Source organism: Empidonax traillii, unplaced genomic scaffold, assembly GCF_003031625.1.
Source record: "Empidonax traillii isolate 1590-97213 ecotype Southwest subspecies unplaced genomic scaffold, ASM303162v1 scaffold39:size2480183, whole genome shotgun sequence".
Classification (NCBI taxonomy): Eukaryota; Metazoa; Chordata; class Aves; order Passeriformes; family Tyrannidae; genus Empidonax; species Empidonax traillii.
In genome coordinates, this window is record NW_020955232.1 from 691,057 (window position 1) to 698,345 (window position 7,289).

Consider the following 7,289-nt stretch of genomic DNA (forward strand, 5'->3'; position numbering starts at 1 on the left):
AATGCTTGCTCTAATTTTAGCCTGTGTGTCTCAGCAGATGCACATACAGAAAAAAAATAAATGAATAATGTGCTGATGCAGAGTTACAAGAGGATGTTTGTTTCTGAGAGCTTTAAGAACTTGTAAATGTCAGCCCAGATCCTGTGGCTTCATCTCCTGTCAGCTTTCACACTCAGCTTAGCTGGGACACGTAACAAGCAAACCTTTTAGAAAATTCAGCCTTCAGTCAGGGTGCATATTTTAAAGGAATTGTAAGAATCTGCCTTTGCTGTGAACTGCTTTGCACGGGGAGTGCATTGACAGGGAGCCAGCAGTCCTGGGCTGTGTCCCTTGGCATGTGCCCTCAGTGCTTTGGGCTGCAAGCGAGGACCCAACTGCCCTGGCAGCTCACTTGGACTGTCCTGTCAGTTCACATATGTCAGAGAGCTGTTGTGAAGAAATGGCTGGTGAGAGCTACCTCTTGGTCATGACATCTCTTGCAGTCTCCTTGAACTCCCAGACTGAAAATTCAGGCTGTTTACTTGGCCCTTACTCTATTACTGATGTGGTACCTGCAGAAGGAAAGGGGAGAAGTCGTAAAAAGTATGTGCTTGTTCTTCTCTGTAATTTTTTTCGTTGTTTCAAATTTCCGAAATGCAAGTTCAAAGAAAGGGTAATTACTTTCTGCAAGGGGCATTCATTTAATGGGAGAGTCATTTGCAATGAAAATATTTTAAGACCTAGGTGAAATGTTGCTAATGATGTGCTTTGTCAGGTCGTTAGGTAGCTTTCAGGCTTCACTGGAGGTAGCAGGAGTTTGTTCCCAGCATGGGCACCAATTTCTGATCATATCAGACTTGCTTTATATAGCATCAATTTATGATCACAATCTCAAAACTCATCTCTTTGTGGGGAACAGTGATGGGGGAGAAGTGGTTGGATTGCTGGAACTGGAACCAGGCACAGGATGTGTCACCGCAAGTGCAGTGCAAGTGCCCCCAGAGCAGGTGCTCACTGCCTGGAGCTGCTCAGGCTTTTTCCTTGTTACATTAATGGGTTGGCTTCCTAGTCCAGAAATCTTTTTTTTTTTTTTTTCTTTCTGTTTCTTTTTCAGTGTTTTTTTCGTTTGAACTGTTGTAACTCGGCAGGCTCTGGCTGTGTGTGTGCCAGGGGGCTGTTTATACCAGCGCCGCTTCCCACAGGGTGCAATTCTGTGTCAGACTGACATTCTCAGCGAGCACTGCTGAGGCCTCTGACAGACAATTGGTTTCAAGGAACACACTCTAGTATAAGAATCTCAGATTTGGAACATCTGCAAAGCTTAAAATATAATAATCATTTGTTACTCAACACCAGCCACAGCTTTGGCCAGGCTCCCAGTGAGGGATCTGTGGGAGGATGCTCAATGTCACCTGGATATTTGCCTTGCACAAGCAGAAATTAAAAATACTTCATTAACACAACCATTTTGGTGATAAAATTGCTTTTTGCCCACTGGAACCTGAAAGATCTCTCACATTTTTACCCTGGGAGGGAGAGGAAAATCTTTCTTCCCCTCCACCCCACTTAATCTTTCACACCGCCCCTTATTCCCTCCCATCCCCCCATCTTTTATTTGTTATTCAGGTATTTGAGTCTGTCTAGGACAAGGGACTAAAGAAATAATAGAAGTGGAAAATATTACGGGTAATTTATAATATTAATGTAGGTACAGTATGGTACTAATATTTTACAATTTTTTTCTATAGAAACATCCATCAGACTGTTCTAAAACTACTGCCTTTAGATGTTTCAGACACTGAGTACAAAACTGTTTTTAGAAATATTGGAAATTTCATTTTATCTTATTTGATCTAGTTAGACACCTTTTCCTATCATCATTATATTGTGTTTATTTGTGGTTGGATCAAGTTTCACTGTGAAGAAATCAGTCAGTTTTTACCGGGGAAAATTCACACAAAAAAGAGCATTTGGGGCAATGTAAGGAAACACCAGATTTCTTGGCCTGTTTTCTTTTACTTCCTCCTGTTTCCAAAAGAACTCTCAGATCAGGGAGGGTATAATGTAATTCAACTCCTAAACTCACTTATTTAATCTCTTGTCAAAGTTGTACCGTAATGTCGATCCCCAACCCTGGTAGAATTAAAAATAAAGAGTGTTGTCAGGCCCGGAAATGTAGTTATTTCACTTGTCATTTCTCGTTAGTCCTTTCCTTCACCCATGATCACTGAGTGGATAAAATATTTAAAAGAATGTGCTGTGTTCTATCAAACGCGGTTGAGATGAGCAACCAGGGCTGTCAGCAGAAGAGGTCAGCAGGCAATTTCACTCCCTGCTTTCTGCTGGGGCCTTTGTGAGCCAAGTGGGATGAAAATAGGCCAGTTCACACAGAAGGATCTATGGTTTAATACATAGTATGTGTTTTCAGTATGAAAATTTGGCTCGCACCCCAGGGACTAGAATGACTGATTTCTGACGTGTAATACTTCTGGTCTCTGGGACATTGGTAGAGCATAAAAGTTCATTTGTGTGTGACCCTGTGTAAGTGGTAATTTAGAAATGGGTTCAGATCTTTAGTGATGCAGGTCTATAGTGCACCAGCACTAACTGGGGGATCTGTATCTGCAAACTGGTGACAGTGGGAGCCAATGGTCTGACAGGCTCTAGCTGCTTACAGCCAGTTTAGGATGGCTTAGATCTGATTTACAGAGATCTTGAGGACTTGTGATTTCAGTGTTCAATGAAAGATGTTCAAAGCTGAGCGCCTGAAGACGAAAAGTCATCAATAACCAGGTTCCTAGGGGTAACATTAGGTTCTTCACCAACTGCTGTACATCACAACAGTGGAGCTTTGTTGTGCCAAGCCCTACACCTCACATGTCTCTTCCTGACCTTTCTTTGAGCAAAATTTTGGCCCTTCTTAGTGAGCTGCAAGATTTTTGCATATGTGACTGAACCGGTACATCTCATCTCTGTAAAGAATTCACATATGCCGTAGGGTCTGCTACTCGTCACAGGCACAGAAGGGTGAACTAAGCCTGGTGCTATCTGTTCTGCATGCAAAATAGGTGTGGATGAACTTTTTAAGTTAGGGCCATTGACAGTAATCCCATCGAGGTCAAGTCCAGTGATCTTGGCTTGTGTCAGAATTGACACAAATCCACAGTGCTAACAACAGGTCAGGATGCTGAGTTGCATTTTATCTCAACCTGTCTCCCACAGCCTGAAAAATAAATGCTTTCATGGGCATCATCATTATTTTAATGCTGTGTTAAAACGTGAATGTTTTTGGTTTTTGAGTAGTGTTCTGAGAGCTCCCAATGGTACTGCAGTTGTTGACAGCATCATTTCCATTCACTCATTTCTAAAGCCTTGGGATTTTTTTTCTTTTTTTTTCTTTTTTTTTTTTTTTTTTTTTTTTTTTTTTTTTTTTTTGGTTTTGTTTTGTTNTGTTACTGTGAGTGAATCCCAAAATTAGTTTAAAACAAAGAGTTAAGATACTGTTAATAATTGCCAGTTACATTTTCTTCCTTTCCATTTTAAATATGTCTCTAATGCATATATATAAACACATACATGCATGAATACACGAATGCTTGCTCTAATTTTAGCCTGTGTGTCTCAGCAGATGCACATACAGAAAAAAAATAAATGAATAATGTGCTGATGCAGAGTTACAAGAGGATGTTTGTTTCTGAGAGCTTTAAGAACTTGTAAATGTCAGCCCAGATCCTGTGGCTTCATCTCCTGTCAGCTTTCACACTCAGCTTAGCTGGGACATGTAACAAGCAAACCTTTTAGAAAATTCAGCCTTCAGTCAGGGTGCATATTTTAAAGGAATTGTAAGAATCTGCCTTTGCTGTGAACTGCTTTGCATGGGGAGTGCATTGACAGGGAGCCAGCAGTCCTGGGCTGTGTCCCTTGGCATGTGCCCTCAGTGCTTTGGGCTGCAAGAGAGGACCCAACTGCCCTGGCAGCTCACTTGGACTGTCCTGTCAGTTCACATATGTCAGAGAGCTGTTGTAAAGAAATGGCTGGTGAGAGCTACCTCTTGGTCATGACATCTCTTGCAGTCTCCTTGAACTCCCAGACTGAAAATTCAGGCTGTTTACTTGGCCCTTACTCTATTACTGATGTGGTACCCGCAGAAGGAAAGGGGAGAAGTCGTAAAAAGTATGTGCTTGTTCTTCTCTGTAATTTTTTTTCGTTGTTTCAAATTTCCGAAATGCAAGTTCAAAGAAAGGGTAATTACTTTCTGCAAGGGGCATTCATTTAATGGGAGAGTCATTTGCAATGAAAATATTTTAAGACCTAGGTGAAATGTTGCTAATGATGTGCTTTGTCAGGTCGTTAGGTAGCTTTCAGGCTTCACTGGAGGTAGCAGGAGTTTGTTCCCAGCATGGGCACCAAGGAAGCAATGCCCTAATTTCTGATCATATCAGACTTGCTTTATATAGCATCAATTTATGATCACAATCTCAAAACTCATCTCTTTGTGGGGGACAGTGATGGGGGAGAAGTGGTTGGATTGCTGGAACTGGAACCAGGCACAGGATGTGTCACCGCAAGTGCAGTGCAAGTGCCCCCAGAGCAGGTGCTCACTGCCTGGAGCTGCTCAGGCTTTTTCCTTGTTACATTAATGGGTTGGCTTCCTAGTCCAGAAATCTTTTTTTTTTTTTTTTCTTTCTGTTTCTTTTTCAGTGTTTTTTTCGTTTGAACTGTAGTAACTCGGCAGGCTCTGGCTGTGTGTGTGCCAGGGGGCTGTTTATACCAGCACCGCTTCCCACAGGGTGCAATTCTGTGTCAGACTGACATTCTCAGCGAGCACTGCTGAGGCCTCTGACAGACAATTGGTTTCAAGGAACACACTCTAGTATAAGAATCTCAGATTTGGAACATCTGCAAAGCTTAAAATATAATAATCATTTGTTACTCAACACCAGCCACAGCTTTGGCCAGGCTCCCAGTGAGGGATCTGTGGGAGGATGCTCAATGTCACCTGGATATTTACCTTGCACAAGCAGAAATTAAAAATACTTCATTAACACAACCATTTTGGTGATAAAATTGCTTTTTGCCCACTGGAACCTGAAAGATCTCTCACATTTTTACCCTAGGAGGGAGAGGAAAATCTTTCTTCCCCTCCACCCCACTTAATCTTTCACACCGCCCCTTATTCCCTCCCATCCCCCCATCTTTTATTTGTTATTCAGGTATTTGAGTCTGTCTAGGACAAGGGACTAAAGAAATAATAGAAGTGGAAAATATTACAGGTAATTTATAATATTAATGTAGGTACAGTATGGTACTAATATTTTACAATTTTTTTCTATAGAAACATCCATCAGACTGTTCTAAAACTACTGCCTTTAGATGTTTCAGACACTGAGTACAAAACTGTTCTTAGAAATATTGGAAATTTCATTTTATCTTATTTGATCTAGTTAGACACCTTTTCCTATCATCATTATATTGTGTTTATTTGTGGTTGGATCAAGTTTCACTGTGAAGAAATCAGTCAGTTTTTTCCAGGGAAAATTCACACAAAAAAGAGCATTTGGGGCAATGTAAGGACACACCAGATTTCTTGGCCTGTTTTCTTTTACTTCCTCCTGTTTCCAAATGAACTCTCAGATCAGGGAGGGTATAATGTAATTCAACTCCTAAACTCACTTATTTAATCTCTTGTCAAAGTTGTACCGTAATGTCGATCCCCAACCCTGGTAGAATTAAAAATAAAGAGTGTTGTCAGGCCCGGAAATGTAGTTATTTCACTTGTCATTTCTCGTTAGTCCTTTCCTTCACCCATGATCACTGAGTGGATAAAATATTTAAAAGAATGTGCTGTGTTCTATCAAACGCGGTTGAGATGAGCAACAGGGGCTGTCAGCAGAAGAGGTCAGCAGGCAATTTCACTCCCTGCTTTCTGCTGGGGCCTTTGTGAGCCAAGTGGGATGAAAATAGGCCAGTTCACACAGAAGGATCTATGATTTAATACATAGTATGTGTTTTCAGTATGAAAATTTGGCTCGCACCCCAGGGACTAGAATGACTGATTTCTGACGTGTAATACTTCTGGTCTCTGGGACATTGGTAGAGCATAAAAGTTCATTTGTGTGTGACCCTGTGTAAGTGGTAATTTAGAAATGGGTTCAGATCTTTAGTGATGCAGGTCTATAGTGCACCAGCACTAACTGGGGGATCTGTATCTGCAAACTGGTGACAGTGGGAGCCAATGGTCTGACAGGCTCTAGCTGCTTACAGTCAGTTTAGGATGGCTTAGATCTGATTTACAGAGATCTTGAGGACTTGTGATTTCAGTGTTCAGTGAAAGATGTTCAAAGCTGAGTGCCTAAAGATGAAAAGTCATCAATAACCAGGTTCCTAGGGGTAGCATTAGGTTCTTCACCAACTGCTGTACATCACAACAGTGGAGCTTTGTTGTGCCAAGCCCTACACCTCACGTGTCTCTTCCTGACCTTTCTTTGAGCAAAATTTTGGCCCTTCTTAGTGAGCTGCAAGATTTTTGCATATGTGACTGAACCTGTACATCTCATCTCTGTAAAGAATTCACATGTGCCGTAGGGTCTGCTACTTGTCACAGGCACAGAAGGGTGAACTAAGCCTGGTGTTATCTGTTCTGCATGCAAAATAGGTGTGGATGAACTTTTTAAGTTAGGGCCATTGACAGTAATCCCACCGAGGTCAAGTCCAGTGATCTTGGCTTGTGTCAGAATTGACACAAATCCACAGTGCTAACAACAGGTCAGGATGCTGAGTTGCATTTTATCTCAACCTGTCTCCCACAGCCTGAAAAATAAATGCTTTCATGGGCATCATCATTATTTTAATGCGGTGTTGAAACGTGAATGTTTTTGGTTTTTGAATAGTGTTCTGAGAGCTCCCAATGGTACTGCAGTTGTTGACAGCATCATTTCCATTCACTCATTTCTAAAGCCTTGGGATTTTTTTTCTTTTTTTTTCTTTTTTTCTTTTTTTTTGGTTTTGTTTTGTTTTTTTTCATTTTTCCTTTGTTGCTGTTTTTTTTCAATCAACAGGAAACTCATCCCAGCTGAATCTTGTAATTTTTTTAAAGACAAATGTAAATCCCTTCTTTCTTTCTTCTCTTCCCTCCCGCATTGCCTCTCCTGAAGGTCATGTCTACTTTCATCAGACAAATCCCAACTTCTGTTTTTTAATGCTGTGAGAATGAAAGTCACAACAGCGCTGGGACTCCCAAGTGACTACAACATCCCAATCTATTGGCTGATGTTCAAATGCACAATGACAGATGTCAATCTAAGTGCAGA